A 17,707-nucleotide genomic window follows, 5' to 3' on the forward strand; every position below is an offset into this window, starting at 1 on the left:
TGCAGGATTTAAGAATTCTGAGGGATTTAATGAACAACCACAAGTGGCATGTCACCCACTTCCTGAAAGAGCAATGGTGGACTCAAGTTACAGAATGAGACATACATTTTTAAACACAACCAATATAGGACTTTGTTTTACTTGACTATGCGTGGTTGTTAAAAAGACTGCTACTGTTTTTTCCGCAGTTAGGGCTGGGGTGAGGGAATGAGGGAGTCAGGAGGGAAATCCTGGAGCCTTGAGTCATAATTCCAAAGAAGTAGAAGCTAAGCCTTCTGCATCAGTGGTTCTGAGTAAAGAAATTCAGTGCATTTAAGTCTCTCTTTGAGGTCTTAGGAGTAAGATCCAGCCCAACTTAATCAGCTATTCCAAGAATATTCTTCTCTCCTGAATCTTAAGACTTCATAGAGGTGGGCTGTGGGAGTGGGCAGGAAGATTTACTTGTAAGCTCTTATAGTTTTGATTAGCTGAGAGCTTAGCTGGACCTGTTCCAGGAACATTCATTGGAGCCCAGGAACCTATCAGCATGTTCTGGTATGGGAACAGAATTCTGTCAATTTCTAAGTCTTGTCAATTCTACATCTGCACATTCTGGAGCATCCATGCCCTTCTCTCCAATTCCACTGCCACCATCTCAGTACAGACCCCCATTACCACTTGTCTAGATAAGCTACTGCCTAACTCACGTGCTATAATTTGAAGGGAGTAGGTGGGGGTAAGTCTGGACCCACACCTACTAGTGCTAGAAATATATGCCTCAGGACAAAAAAAAGATTTAAAAAATCTAGGATGAACTTCCACAAATGTAATCACTTGATACTCCAATCTGGAATTCCCACAGATTTCCAGGTTCAATGTTTGGTGTAGCCCTTGGCTGCAGGAAGCCACAGTTTTTTAGCCTCAACTTTTGTTAATGTGACCAAAAGCGATGAGAGAGGCCAGACTTGTATATTATATAGAATCCTCATAATTCTATATCACTGTCACTTCTTTTTTGAAAAAAGAATTGCTAGGTACTAAACAAAACCAAATAACACCACAGAGAACAAAATCAATTACATTTTAGCAAACTGGAAAAGATTTGTTATTGATGTTGAAGTCATCCCTGAGTCAGTATTTAATCAAACTGTTGACTATCAGACCTAAGATCAGAATTTATTTAAAAAAACAAAGAACTATAATGAGAAAAATATAAGGTATATAATTAAGACAATTTAACCCTGAATTATTTAAATAAGTGATTAAAAACAAAAAAGAGGAAATGGACAACGGAACAAACTTCTATACAAACTGTAATCATTCCAGATAGAACTTTAATCAATATAAAAAAGCCCACAAAGTGCCTTATTCAGCAAACGTCTGACTTACCAGAGAGAGAGATGGTTCCTAAAGGTAGTACCTGGTTAGAACATAGACTAGTCTGTAAATGTAGTATTTCCCCTCCCTCCCAGGTCGTCATCCCTACCCCTTTACCTTACTTAAAGTTGTACTCACAAGTCCATATTCCCAAATTCTGGATAGACTCCTAGTGACTTAAGGAAGCTCAAGGATTATCCTTTTGAGTGTCTTGTACTAAGAGTTTCAGAAAAGTACACATAGCTCAGTTCTTAATCCTGAAATAAACATTCTTCTACAAGGAAACAAATCAACCCTGGCTAATGGCCTTTGGGGATTGCACCCACTTCCAAATTTGTGGTTTCACAATTTTAAGAAGCAAATATCATTTTACAAAAGTCTCGTAGGTTACTGCCTGTCTTGGCATTTGCAAAGTCCTTTCCTAATTCAAAGACAATAAAAAAGAGGGGAAAAAATCAAACTTCCCCTCTCACAGGGAAAACCTGGCCCTTACAGAGTTCCCAGAACAAATGGGGTTCTCTCCATAGGGATTAGGAACTTGGGGTCAGTTGGAAGTCCTTCCTCTGGTGAGAAACCAAACCACTTTGTCTTGGTGCTTGTATAACAATACAGATTCCCTGGCTCCAGGTACGTTAAGATGCTAGCCACCAAGGGGTACCTCTGCTCTGAGTTCAGTCAGGTACCAAGTTCTACCACAAACTAATGCTGGGCCCAGGATAGGCTGGGGTTCACACTCTGTAAAAATGAACTGAAGAAGGAAATGGCAAACCACTCCAGTATCTCTGCCAAGAAAACCCCACATGGGGTCACAAGGCAGACACAGCTGAGTAACTAAACAATAACAACAATAACAAATGGGCCAGGTGAAGAACAGTCCCTGCCCTCAAAGAGCTTACAATCTGATAAGCAGGACTCAAAACTCTCCCATAGTCTAATGGAAACAGGAAGGCCAATGCTAACATGTTTGACAATGTGCCCCTCATTAAACCGATAAGTGATAGCTTTATGGGAAGGGCAGATGGTAGGAATACATCGGGAAATGTAGATAGTATAAAAACAAGAGATCAACAAACATTTATTGAATCAGAAAAAGAAAAAAAGAAAATGAAGCATGGGAATTAATTTTTCTAAAAGATAATTCAGGTACTTTGAGAGTACCCAACTAAAGATGGGATTAGTGATGAGTAAAAATGGCAGACTTTTTTATATTCACAAGTGTTTAATAGCTGAATTCTTAGAATCACATCATTTACAGCTGAACCCTCCAAGTGAGTTTTAACACTATTATTCACTTACTATATAACATGTCTGCAAACTGTAAATTCAACAGGTCTTAAAAGTTAATCCAAAGGTACAACTGAGCTTAAAACAGGTACTTAACAGCTCAACAGAAGATCCTATCTCTTGCTGAACTCCTCTGTGCCTCTTCACACTTCCAATTCAAAGATCACTCACATGGTGTGACAGGATGTTTTTACTCTGGATTGTTAAACAATAAAATACACTGAAATGCTTTTCAACAATTTAAAGACAGTATTTAATCAAATCATTGTAATTAAGCTGTTCATACATGGAAAGTCAGGGAATTTAAGTTGGAAATTTGTGGGTTTGTTTTGATTCAGTTGACCTTACCTTTGGACAGACTGTGACACAACTTTTCCCAAAAGATAATTTTCCTTTCCCCCTGCCCCCCAACATACTACAGGTAAAAGTCATATGGAACCATCAAGTAGGTTTTCCCCATTATTTAGTAAAAGAAGCCAGATTCCATCAAAACTTCCCAAGACAGAGGTGGAACACATTACCTTTGATAAAAATCTTGTAAAAGAAACAGAAAAGTGTGATAGCTTGGTTGTGGCTGTAATTATGACCATTCCTTTACTAGGAGTGCTGAACAAATTTTTTAAACAGCCATTCATGACCAAAATTCTCTGGTTGATGAAACCAATTTAAATAGGGTCGTTATGATACATGTGAAAAAAGAAAAGAAATCTCTAATAAATAAGGCAGCCAGACAGCTCTTACTCTTTGGTGGCCTTTTTGAGATATGCTATCAAGTCTGCCTTTTCTCCCTTCTTCTTAATGCCTGCAAAAATCATTTTTGTTCCAGGGATATACTTCTTGGTGTTTTCCAAGTATTCCATCAGTGTATCCTCTCCAAAGGTGATACCTTTGTTCTTGTTAGCATCTGTGTGAGAGAAACCGGGAGACTGGCTGGTCTTTTGGCCAAAGAGTCCGTTCAGATTAGGCCCCGTCTTGGGCTTGCCCTGCTTCTTGACAGTGTGGCACTGAGCACACTTCTGAACACAGATCTTTTTGCCCTTCTCCACATCGCCCACTGTGAATTCGGCTTGGCCCGCAGCCTCGAGCTTGCCCCCTCTCTCTCTGCTGTCTGTCCAACTCTTGCTTCTTCTGCCCAAATTGCAGACTTTTTACTGGAGCATTGCTCAGCCTCCTGGGAGTTTTAATGCTGTTGTCTTTTAAATTCCAATTTCCTTCAATAAATGTGTCCAAACTATAATGAATGCATATTTTGCTTCTAGGTCATTCAAGGTGGGAAAGAAGGAAGAATCTTAACGGGGGCGATACAAGCCAATTGTGAAAATGTTATGAAATGTGGTAGAATAATACATTTTAAAAACTAGATCAAGCTGTGTTGGAAACCAGGGCCAACATCAGACACAGACCAGAAACCTCCCCTTACACCTGGGTACATCCAATCCCCTCCCCATTGAAAATGATCATCTCTCCAACACTTGGAGCCCTGAGTCCAGATCAGCTGGGTACTCTCCAAATAATCTGACCTTTTTGTACCGAAACAGACCATACCAGTAAGATTCTGAGAAGTCGTGCTTGTGGAGAATCTCAGGTATGATAACATCAAGCCAAGTAAACTTCAGGGTTCCCACCCCTTACTTCTTTCCTCAAAGGAAATGCCAATTGGTTTATACTTTCTGCCACCACACTGAGAAGTCCTTGAGTCTTTCTTCCAATGAATGATGTGAATGGAAAACTCCGAGGAGACTCTCAGAAGATCTCCAACTCCAAGCAGATCCTACCTCATCTTGTTTTAGGTGTCTTGGGTCTTTCATTTTATTATTGGCAGTGGAAGTCAGGATTTCTGAGCCTCTGCCCGGGAGCGTGGTGCAGCCAGATTTGACCAGCTTATTAAGAGCTGATTTTTAAATTTTGAGTGTGAGCATTTATAGTCTCAGAAATCTGCAAACACTTGATTTATTGTTCTGTTGATTGTCTAGACTTAAGAAAGTGATGGATAAAATTTTACTAATGCACATTAAGCTTAAAAGTGTGTCATGTACATTTTTCCACCAGAGAGCAGTTTTTTAAACATTTACCATAGCATCCTTGCCCTACCCACCAGACCCTTCCTGTACCATTTGTATCATGTATGCTTGGTGTAGGCTTTCCCAGAAGTCTCTCACTCCACTATCAGAGTCTCAACCTCCTAACAAAATTCCCCTGAATCCAGGTACACAGTCCCCTTGGTAAAAAAGTGAAGTTGTGGTAGCTTCTCCCAATGAATGATAGCTTTCTGGTCTCAGGTGTTATAATAATTGTAGTCAGACATGTCTCTGTTATACTTTATACAGCCTTCTTACTTGTGGGCACTTCTGCCTTCATCCTCTCTTCCCTCCAATCCATTCTTTAGACTGCTGCCAGAATAATCTTTCTTAAGTGAATTTCTGGTCATGCCAATTGTGCTGATCTAAAATCATCACTGGAGCCCTATTGCTTACTGCATAAAGTTCAAAGTCTTTAGCTTGGTATTTAAGGACCTTCAAGGAACTCCCCTTCCTTATTTCATTTTATGCTCTTCTACCAATTTTATACTCCAGCCAAACTGGATTCCTCTCTCTCTGGATCTCAGATTTCACTTTCCCACTTACCTACCTTTGCTTGGGCAGTTCCCTTTGTTTGGAATTTTCTCTCTTCCCTTCTTCACCTGTTGAGTTCCTGACTATTCTTTGAAGCCCAACTCAAATGCCTCCTGTATCTATAGCACTTTGTTTTGTACCTCTCTAATGTAATTAGCAGGGCAGATAGGTGGCACAGTGAATAAAGTGTCAGACCTGGAGTCAAGAAGATTCATCTTGGTGAGTCCAAATCTGGCCTCAGACTCTTACTAGCTGTGTGAGCCTGAGAAAGTCACTTAATCCTGTTTGCCCCAGTTTCCTCATCTGTAAAATGAGCTGGAGAAGGAAATGGCAAACCACTCCAGTATCCTCACCAAGAAAACTCCAAATGTGGTCATGATGAGGCAGACACAACTAGAAAACAACTGAAATGAAATGTAACTATCGTATAACGTTGTACATTAACTGTCCATGTCTTCTAATACTGTATCTTACCACTGTTAGATTTCTAAGCACCACGAAGGCACAAGCTAAATCTGACAAAAACTTAATATCTCTTCCAGCTTCTAGCTCTTATCACAGAGCTCAGCCCTCAGTAGGTGCTTAATAAATGTTGAATGAAAAAAAAATGTCGAATGAAGGAGCATGGAGCATACGTGGATTTGCCTCAGTAGATGATGGTGCATTGAGGTGGCCCATGGGATAGAAGACTGGAACTGCAGTCAAGAAGAACTGAATTCAAATCCAAGCTCAGACACTTACCAGCTGTGTGGCCCTGGGTAAGTCACTTAACTCCTGTTTGCTTCATTTTCTTCATTTGTAAAATGAGGATAACTAGTAGCACCCACTTCCCAGCATTGTTGTGAGGATCAAATGAGATAACAATTGTAAAGCTGAACATAGTGCCTGGCACACAGTAAGTACTATATAAAATGCTAGCTATTGCTACTGCTACTACTGTTATTCCTATTCTGTTCGTGAGTGTTGCCATGCTTTATGTTTTGCATTCCTTTTTTTTTTTCTGATTCTTCCTTCTGATTTTATTAGCGGGGAACATTTTCCAATAGATTACCTCAAATAGCCCATCAAGATAATTGTAAGAGTGTGACTAGGAAGGTGTTTTCACAAGAGCACAGAAACCAAGAATATGGGCAAAGAGAAAGAGGAAATATGGTGGAACCCCCACTGTTGAATAGTGTCTGTAATATTCTGTGACCAGGAAGCATAGACTATCTTATCAATATCTTTTAAAAATCTGACTTGCTCTATGAATTCCTGGTCCAGGTACCTCAGTCTTTTAAGGCAGTTCCATTCTATTTCATTCAAATGAATGAAGATATATTAATTGCCCCCTGTGGGCCAGGCATTGTGCCAGGTACCAGAGATAAAAGACAAAAATGAAATGGTCTCTGGCCTCAAGGATCTCACATTATGTTGGAGAATGTTACAACATATACGTAGATAAGTGAATACAAGAAATCTGAGTAGGAAGAGTACTTTTTTTTTGATTAGGCAATGGGGTTAAGTGACTTGCCCAGGGTCACACAGCTAGTAATTGTTATATGTCTGAGGCCGGATTTGAACTAGGTACTCCTGAATCTAGGGCTGGTGCTCTATCTACTGGGCCACCTAGTTGCCCCTAGGAAGAGTACTTTTTGACCACTGTCTCCCTTGGTCCCTCCCTTCTATTAGCCCTCCCTTTTTTTCCCCTTTCCCCTTACTACTTTTTCCCTCCCTTCTATCCACCCCTTTCCTTTTCTTTTCCCTTTCCCCTCCTACTTCCTATAGGGTAAGTTAGATTTCTATACCTGATTATGTTATTCCCTCTTTGAACCAAATCTGGTGAGAGTAAGGTTCAAGCAATGCTCCTCTCCCTCCTTTCTTTCCCTCTACTGGAATAGGTTTTCATGCCTTTTCCTGTAATATAATTCACCCAAGTCTTCCTCCTCCTTCCCTTTTCTCCCAGTACAATTCCTTAATTAGATACACTTAATCCATTTACTTAGATCCACTTAACCCACTTAATTAGATTTTTTTATCCTTACCTCAAAGTCAATTTATACCCACCCCCTCTGTCTACCATACCCCTTTTAAATGGTGTAATAACACCATTCTCAAGAGTTAAGTGTTATCTTTCCTTGTAGGGATGTAAACAGTTTGCCCTTATTAATAACATGTTGGTTTTTTTCTGTCCTGTTTACCTTTTTATGCCTTTCTTTAGTCTTGTATTTGAAGATCGAATTTTCTGTTGAGCTCTGGTCTTTTCATCAGGAAGGTTTGGAAGTCCCCTATTTCACTGAATGTCTATCTCCTCCCCTGAAAGATTATTTGCATTCCTTTTTAAGCAGATGGATAAATTACCCACTCTATACCCAATTCATGTTTTCACCTTGAGGTCCTTTTTTTAACTCCCCTCTTTGGGGCCTGTAGACATGAGTCATGACTCAAGCATAAACAATTTTCCCCTGGGGTTCTATGGTTTCTTAATGGACCAATGAGTGTGAACAAAGGGAGTGTCTTCTCACCAGGGATTCTAGAGCTGGCTCCCCAGGGCCAAACCTAGTCCACAAACCATAATGGCTGGTTGTAAGACAGGGAGGGGCCAGTGCCCCAGCCCCTATGGTCTCAGCTGAGCAATCTCTCAAAGTTAGACAAGTAAAGAGATGAGCCAACAAGAGAAGAGTATTCAATTCAACCAACATTTATTGAGTACCTATTCTCTGCAGGGCCCTGTGTTAGACACCACATGAATGGGTCAGGGCACAGATATGTAGTGTTTTGTAAGGATATACCTCATTAATCACTTCCCCAATTCCTACCCCCAGCTCAGCAGATGAAATCGAAAAAGAGTTTTTCATTTTGTTACCTTTTTTATGAGATATAAATAAGTTCTTGGTGGAATTAGAAAATGCTGTACTATTGGCTGCTTTGTTTGGCCACACCATAAATAATTTTTAAAAATCTACTTTGTATAGTAATCTAGAATATGATAAACCCAAAGATCCAAGCTTTTGGAACAAAAATTCATTATTTGACAAAAACTGCTGGGAAAACTAGAAAACAGTATGGCAGAAACTAGGTATACACCAACATCTCAACCGTATACCAAGATATGGTCAAAATGGGTACATGATATACACATAAAGGGTGATACCATAAGCAAATTAAGAGAGCATGGAATAGTTTCTCTATCAGATTTATGGATAAGGGAAGAAGATATAGAGAACATTTCAAAACATAAAATAGATAATTTTGATTATATAAAATTAAAAAGTTTTTGCACAAACAAAACCAATGCAACCAAAATTATAAGGAAAGCAGAAAACTGGGGGAAATTTTTGCAACAAGTATCTCTGATAGAGGCCTCATTTCTCAAATAGATAGAGAACTGAGTCAAATTTATAAAAATACAAGTCATTCCCCAATTAGTAAATGGTCAAAGGATATGAATAGGCAGTTTTCAGACAAATCAAAGCATCTATAGTCATATCAAAAATGCTCTAAATCACTATTGATAAGAGAAATGCGAATTAAAACAACTCTGAGATACCACTTCATACCTATGAGATCAGCTAATGTGACAAAAAAAGGAAAATGTTGGATGTTGAAGAGGATGTGGGAAAACTGGGACACTGATGCACTATTTGTGGAATTGTGAACTGATCCAACCATTCTGGAGAGCAATTTGGAACTATGCCCAAAGGGCCATAAAACTGTGCATACCCTTTGATCTAGCAATACCACTGCTAGTTCTATATCCCAAACACATCCAAAAAAAAGGGGGGAAAGGACCTACATGTACAAAAATATTTGTAGCAGCTCTTTTTGTGGTGGCTAAGAATTGGAAATCAAAGGGATGCCCATCAATTGGGGAATGGCTAAACAAGCTGTGGTATATGATTGTAATGGAATATTATTATGCTGTAAGAAACGACAAGCAGGATGATTTCAGAAAACGTGGAGAGACTTACATGAACTGATGCATAGTGAAGTGAAGAGAACCAGGAGAACATTGTATACAGTAACAGCCATATTGTTCAATGAAGAACTGTGAATGACTTAGGTATTCTTAGCAATACAATGATCCAAGACAATCCTGGAGGACTGATGATGAAGCATACTATCTACTCCCAGAGAAAGAACTGCTATTGTTTGAATAGAGACTGAAACATGCAATTTTTCACTTTCTCTTTTTTTCTTTTATTCCAATCTTCTTGTAGAAAATGACTAATATGGAAATGTTTTACACAATTGCATATGTATAACCTATATCAGATGGCTTACCATCTCAGGAAGAGGGGAGGGGAGTGAGGAGGAAAGGGATAGAATTTGGAACTCAAAACTTTAAATAAAAATGTCAAAAAAAAATTTAAGTTGATATAGAAGTTAAATAGTAATAATAATTTTAAAAAGCTAGCTTGCCAGCTTTGAAGACAAATGAAATAGCAGCTTCAAGGAATGTCGCCTCCCTGGCAGACCAGAGTAGAAGCAGCTATAGAGGAAGAACCTAGCTCTCGAGAGGGGATTGTTCCTTCACTTTTATATAGTGCCTAACTGGGGCAGCTAAGTGTTACATTGGAAAGAGTGTCAGACTTGGATTCAGGACGACTCATCTTCTGAGTTCAAATCTGGCCTTAGACACTTACTAGTTGTGTGACCCAGAGCAAGTCACTTAACTCCCTTTGCCTTGGTTTACTCATCTGTAAAATGAGCTGCAGAAGGAAATGGAAAACCACTCTAGTATGTTTGCCAAGAAAACCCCAGATGAGGTCACTGAAGAGTCGAAAGTTGAACAACAACAACAAAAAGCTCCTATTATGTGCCAAGCACTTTACTAAGTGCTTCACAAGTATCATTTGATCCTCACAACAACCCTGGGAGCCAGGTGCTTTAAATGATCCCTATTTTACAGCTGAAGAAATTGAGGCAAACTGGTTAAATGACTTGCCCAGGGTCACAGTGACCCAGCTAGTAAGTATTTGAGGCTGATTTGAACTGGGGTCTTCCTGACTCCAGGCTACGTGCTCTATCTGCTCCACTACCTAGCTGCCTTTTCCCTTGTACCTCTGCCAGGGCACTGCGTTGCAGAAAGGACAATTTCTCTGTCCTCTAGCACCATCGTCTATGACATTTTTCAGTGGATCTAGGTACGTAGTAGGTAACACCAGTCCTAGTGGGAGAGAAGGTCAGATAGAGTTGAGGTAAGAGACAGCCTTGAGGAGCATGACCTGACAGCAGAATAGAAATCCAGTGATGAATTCATTAGAGAGTCAGCCTTGGCCGCTGGGAGTCAAGCTAAGGTGAGGAATAGACTCAGGCATCCCAGTTTAGCAAACTACTGTGCCCAGTGGGGAGCAGTTTGAGGACACCCTTAGATGAGAAAAGACACCGGGACCCTGCCATGCAGTATTCATAAATTGCCTTGGCCACATGTGTTCCCTACATATGCTCATCTTTCTCTACCAGTACATTGTGTATGTACCTACTCTTCCCACTGACATTATATTTATGAAAAAGTTCACCCCAGGTTTATGGGGAAAATGTTTTTTTAGTTACTGTTCTTACTATTCTCTCAGAAAATTCCTTTGCTTTGAGCTAATTGTATCTACTGGCTGACTATAGAAATTAAATGCATTGGTGGGAACTTGTGAGTTATAGTTTTAAGAGTTCATACTTTCCCCAACAGATAAATGGTCAAAGGATATGAACAGACAGTTTTCAGATGAAGAAGTCAAAGCTATCTATAGTCATATAAAAAATGCTCTAAATCATGATTGATGAGAGAAATGTAAATTAAAACAACTCTGAGGTACTACCTTACACCTATCACATTGGCTAATATGACAAAAATAGAAAATGATACATATTGGAGAGGATGTGGAAAATTGGGACACTAAAGTGCTGTGGTGGAGTTATGAACTGATCCAACCATTCTGGAGAGCAATTTGGAACTATGCCCAAAGGGCAATCAAAACGTACATACCTTTTGGTCCATCAATACCTTTACTAGGTCTGTATCCAAAGAGATCATAAAAAAGGAAGAAGGACCTACATGTACAAAAATATTTATAATAGCTCTTTTTGTGGTGGCAAAAGATTAGAAACTGAGGGGATACCCATCAATTAGGGAATGGCTGAATAAGTTGTGGTATATGAATGTAATGGAATACTATTGTTCCATAAGAAATGATGAGCAGGAGGCAGCTAGGTGGATAGAGCATTGGCCCTGGAGTCAGGAGGACCTGTGTTCAAATCTGACCTCAGACACTTGACACTTACTAGCTGTGTGACCCTGGGCCAGTCACTTAAGGCTGATTGCCTCACCAAAAAGCAAAATATAAAAAAGAAATAAATAAAAAGAAATAATGAGCAGGCAGATTTCAGAAAAACCTGGACTTACATGAACCAGTGCTGGTAAAGTGAGCAGAATCAGGAGAACATTGTATATAGTAACAGCAACATGATCAACTATGATTGACTTAGCTTTTCTCAGCAATACAATGATCCAAGATAATTCCAAAAGACTCATGATGGAAAATGTTATCCACATCCACAGAAAGAACTATGGAGTCTGAATGCAGATCGAAGCATTCTATTTTTACTTTCTTTTTTCATGTGGTTTTCTCCTCTTCTATTTCTTCTTTCACAACATGACTATATAACCTATATCAGATTGCTTGCTGACTTGGAGAACGGGGAGGGGTGGGAGTGATGAAGAAAAATTTGGAACTCAAAATTATATGAAAATGAATGTTGGAAATTGTCTTTACATGTAATTGGGAAAAAATTAAGTACTGTTTACATAAGAAAAAAAAGAGGAAGAAATAAAAGAAAATAAAAGGGAAAAAAAAGAGTACCTTGAATTTAAGACAATAGTTGCCTCCAGGGGATCCAGTCTGTGAATGCTTTGTTGAGGACATAAGCCAGATGGGTGCTATAAACAGAAAAAGGCATCAGTTCCAGTCTCCACTCTTAAGGGGAATCAGTTTAATAGAGAAGATAAGGCTTGTACACATGTGAAATTCTGTGAGCATACCATATAACAGTTGTACTGCAAGAGATTCACAGTGGTTCATATGCCATCTTCCTCAAGCCTACAGAAAGGTAGTATGTCACTGTATTAATTATCCAGTTAGGGAGTATATCTGAGTTGTCTATCAAACAGTAATCATTTCAGCTAAAAGTCAAGTGGTGTCTATGGCACATGTATGGGAGAGACTCTCAACAGCTATAATATCTAGTCTAGCTACCAAAGAGTTTTCAGCCTTCAAAAGCTTACGTTGTGGTCCCCCCTGACCTTGCCATGGCTGAGATTAAACAGAGGGGCTAATTAGTTTAAAATCCACATTTGTGGTTTTGAAATTTACATAGGGGATGAAGAAGTAGAATTTTAGAGTCTCAAACATAAGAAAATTAGAATTAAGAAAGGCCTTAATGCTTAGCTGAATTAACTAGATTTCTAATTTAAGCTACTGACTGTTGATCAAGATTAATTACAAACTAGCAAATGCTGTAAGGTACTAGGAGATAATAACAATCTTTGGAATATGATCAAATATAATCATGGTTTGTTTGGATCACATAACACCTCAGCTAATGATAGAGTCCTTCAGGCTATGTGTAATTATGTATTACTCTGATTTAATACCACAGATATATCTTTGACTTATTTTCCCTTTCTGTTAGGTAAACACTATTTTCAATTAAATTTTTTAAAAAATTAACAAAATCAATTTTCTCTCCCTACCTCCCCTGCCATTGGAAAATTAAGGAAAAAGAAGAGGCAGTTAGGTGGTGTGGTGGATAGAGAGCACCCATCCTGGAGTCAGGAGGACCTGAGTTCAAATCCTGCCTCAGAAACTTGACACTTACTAGCTGTGTGATCTTGGGCAAGTCATTTAACCCCATTGCCTAGCCAAGAAAAAGGAAAAAGAAAAGCAAAACTCTTGTATCAAATATGCACTGTCAAACAAAACAAATTGGCCATGTCCAGAAAATATCTGTTCCTGCTCTCTGAGTCCAACACTTCTCTATCATTGCACTGATGAGACCTTTTATGGCTTTCCAAGTTATTTAAACATTCTTTTATGGATTTGTTATTTTCATGCTACCTGTGTTGTTGTTCAGTCATTTCAGTCATGTCTGACTCTTTATGACCCCATTTGAGGTTTTCTTAGAAAAGATACTAGAGTGGTTTGCCATTTCCTTCTCTAGCTCATTTTACAAATGAGAAAACAGGGTTAAATGACTTGCCCAAGTTCACACTACGAGGAAGTGTCTGAGGCCAGATTTGAACTCGCAAAGATAAGCTTCCTGACTCCAGGTCTGGCACTCTATCCACTGCCCCACCAGCTGCCCATAAGCCATCTGTTTAGTAAGAGATAATTGCTTAGAATTCTCTAGAAGCCCTTAAGTAAAGTGTAGTGTGTATGCTCTGGCCTCACTCTCTTAGGGTCAGCTTTGTTATGTCACCTCTCAGAATTGTAAGTGGTAACCATGAGGGATTAAAGTATCTCTTTTCTCTGCCGCTGACTGGAGCCCTCACTGGTGCCATCGATCGGCACCCCAATTCCATTTAATCACTTAACAATAATTAACTTCTACAAAAGGATGTTTATTTCAAAGACATAGCCAGAATATATGTACAGATATTTTCCTCCCAGTATCTCAGGGATGTACTCTACCTTAAACTACCTTGGTTTCTGAAGGAGCAGGTTTGAAACAGTTCAATTCCTACATAGTAGTGATGTTACCAAATTTACATGCAGAGATGGCATTGATACCAGATTGAGTCCTGTTATTAGCTCCTGCTGGTATGGGCTCCTGAAGTCACCCCTTGTTTACTGAGGCATAGTTCTGACTACAAATTTGAACTCTGAATTCCTAGACGCCAAAGAAGACTCCATACCTCTGAGGCATTAGTGATGTGCTGCATGCAAACTCAAATTTTGGAATGACAGAATGGAAAGAGTTCTCTGAACCTTTTGATCTTACCGAATCATAAACTAAGCACTCTTCCAAGAGTGCAGAAGGAAAGAGAGATCATACTAAAAGTGACAGGTCTTTTTGAATGCCTCCACAGCCAATGAAAGAGGCTTCTCTTCCACAAGTGGTTAGCCAAATGAAACCAGTTATAGAATGTCTATGCATACTCCCCAGTCTGTCTCTGCAAGGCATTTCCCTTACTATCACCAAGATTCTTCCAGAAACACCCTTCACATGGAGATGCCATCTGAGGCACCCTGAGCATATGCCAGACCCTTCCATTACAAAAATATGTAAACTCCCAGACCTCCTTTGTAAAAATAAGACTCTTGGCTTGTCAGGGGAATCCAGGCCAGTCAATTGGCCTCTTAGCAGTTGCTTGACATGACTAATAAATGTGTATTTCTAATAGGCCTGATTACTAAACACAACTCTGAGTGACTCTGTTTATTTGCTTGGACAGGAATGATGTGGAATATTGCTCAAAAATACAAAAAATAGAAATCTATAACTCCAGAGGCCCCATTCCACATCTGGAATCTCCTCTCTCAGTCAACCTTCCACCACCCAACCACTTCCTTTAAAAGATATGCTGTGGCTCCATAATTTAGTCAACACAGTGAAAATGAAAAAAAGAAGGTTAAGCACTCTGTAAAGCCATTGGCTTCTAGTCATTTCAACAAACCCTCTCCTTCCCTCAGAGGTTGTAGAAAAAAATTAAAGATATTGTATAACTTGGACCTTCTCTCATGGTCAGAGACTATCTCTATAGGAAAACAAGGGAAGCTTTGTGGGAGAGAACCTGCCACCTCACCAATAGATGGGATTGTCAATATGTGCCATTCTGAGCTCCTCTGGTCTTACCACCACAATTCTGATCTCTGACATCTTGTTCTCTGAGTACCCTGGATTCAAAAGAGCACTGCTTATGGTTTCAGCTCTTTTCTAATCCAGGTCAGCAGCAGGCAGTATTATGCTGAAGCAGTTTGTGGCTATCAGACCTCCAAAGGTCTCCATTCCAAGGTCCCAGTCCAATCAATGGCCAGGGCTCTGCATGGCAACCACGAATGTAAAATCTTAAGGACAACAGAAGGAAGCAGAGGCAATCAGTTTGGAACAATGTCTAGAACTTCCCCCATTCTATTGTAGGGCTTCCTACCTATTTCAAGTTCTGGCTCCCTGAGTTTCCAGGTAAGTAGAGTATGGTATGAGATCCCCAGTCTTTTTCATCATCTGTCTGGGTCCAGGAGTAAATAATAATTTGAAAGAGATACAAGGAGGATATGACATTAGTACAAATTACACACATAACTATAACACAGTGTCGTATTAATACTCTAGGAGAGGGCTTGGTACATAGCATGTGCTTAATAAAGGGCAGCTAGATGTGCATAAAGTGCCGGACCTGAAGTCAAGAATACTTATCTTTGTGAGTTCAAATGTGGCAGCAGACAATTACTAGCTGTGTGACCCTGGGCAAGTCAATTAACCCTGTTTGCCTCAATTTCCTCATCTGTAAAATGAGCTGGAGAAGGGAATAGCAAACTACTCCAGAATCTTTGCCAAGAAAATCCTGAAGAGGTCACAAAGAGCCAGACACAACTAAAAAATGACTAAACAACAGCAACAAAGGTGCTTAATAAAAGCTTGTTGAACTGAATTGAATGCATGAGAGACATAAAACAACATGTTATGGGGATAGGAACAATGGTCCCACCAACTTCCCATTTACTTGAATTCATGGGTAGTGCCCATCTTTATTAGACCTCTTCCCATGCTAAGAGCAGAAGACAGAAGGAGGACTTCAGGTTTCTCTGAAAAACCTGGAACAAGGACCAGACCAACCCTAGCCTGGAACCAAACAACCCCAGGGCCAACAGGACAGAGCAGAATATTAACAGATAGGTTCATTCCAGCCTCCTTATTCCAGACACTTAACACATCCTCCCCCTTCACACCCACCACAAAATCCTGTTCACTGTCAACAAGAATGCCACCACACTTGGTAGCTCTGACCTCTCCCTAACATGGACAGTCAATAATCATTTAGGGCTATGTAAGGAGGTGCTGGATTATTATGAGTTGTAACCTGGCCCTTGGTCATCTAGCCAGACCTTAGCCTGAGAATGCAAAAAATGAACTCAGTGATCACTGTAGCCTGGGTGTGGCACTATGCAATGCACAATGCTCTCTGCCTCTGCAGGAAAGCAGAGGAACTCAGAGATCATGCAACAGAAACAGAAAAAGGCCAATGAGCCCAAATTCTACGGCTCATGCCCATCTCTCTCTCTTTTTTTTGGGGGGGCAATGGGGGTTAAGTGACTTGCCCAGGGTCACACAGCTAGTAAGTGTATGTGTCTGAGGCTGGATTTGAACTCAGGTCCTCCTGAATCCAGGGGCCGGTGCTCTATCCACTGTACCACCTAGCTGCCCCCATGCCCATCTCTCTTGCCCATCGACCTGGAGCGGGATGCTGGAGCCAATCCCAATACCCTCTCACCTCCTCTGCAGCACCCAGGTCCCAGAACTGAAGGCATTCCCTTCGCCCTGTGTCTGCAGTGAGTTCCCTTTGCACATTCTTCCCCCTAGGCAGCCTTGGGGGGAATTCCTGGAGGGAAGGGGGCTACCCTCTTCTAATGGCTTTATTCTTGTGGGCCTTACCCCAGGGTATTAAAAGTAGCTATATAATAATAATAATAATAAAAAAAGGTAGGCGATAGGTGGCACAATAGATAGAGCACCCGCTGTAGAGTCCAGAAAATGTGAGTTCAAATCCAGCCTCAGACATTTACTATCTATGTGACTCTGGACAAGTCACTTAACTCTGACTTCCTTAAAAAAAAATAAAAAACTTTCACAACCCTCTTCATTAATTCCCCTGCTCCAGGACCCTGCCCCTCTCCAAAAACAACAACAAACAACTCACAGGGGTAAGAGAAAGAGTGGGAACATTCCTTACCGTATCCAGATCACCAGTGACCTTTCCTTCTTCAAGGTATACACAATCTGTACTAAGTCCTCTATCCATTTAATCTCTCCCACCCTCAGTTTCTAATCTGCAAAATGAGGAGATTAGATTGAATAACCTCTAAGGTCCCTTCTAGCTTCACATCCAAGCTCCTAGTATAAGGGTAAGGGTCCCCCCCACCCCACCCCAATGAACAGATCTTAGAAAGTCTGGGCTTCTCCATTGAATCAATTAATCATCCCCAGCCCCAATTAATTTAGTGAATAAAATACCAGTTTCCCTAATGCCTTTATCAGGTGAGAAAGTCTCTGAGCTACACAATCAATCAAAGGTATAAAATAGTTATAAGCAATTCCTAGACACCTCTATTGAATCAATCATTAAAAAGCATAAAACTAGGTGTAGAAAAAGTCTTTAGTCAATTTAGAATAAGTGAAATGCCTCCAGCCATTAGCTGAAATGAGATGACAGACTGGCTGAAGAAAATCAGTCACCCTGTCGCATTTGGCAAAAAAAAAAAAAA

The 17,707-nt window shown here is 40.1% G+C and overlaps 1 pseudogene; it reads right to left on the reverse strand.

Annotated features, from left to right (window-relative positions):
* Positions 1-3,377: 3,377 nt before the first annotated feature.
* On the reverse strand, positions 3,378-16,793 carry LOC110221641 (cytochrome c pseudogene; annotated as a pseudogene).
* Positions 16,794-17,707: the final 914 nt, after the last annotated feature.

This window comes from Phascolarctos cinereus, unplaced genomic scaffold (assembly GCF_003287225.1).
Source record: "Phascolarctos cinereus isolate Bilbo 61053 unplaced genomic scaffold, phaCin_HiC Scaffold_4;HRSCAF=312, whole genome shotgun sequence".
NCBI classification, from domain to species: Eukaryota; Metazoa; Chordata; class Mammalia; order Diprotodontia; family Phascolarctidae; genus Phascolarctos; species Phascolarctos cinereus.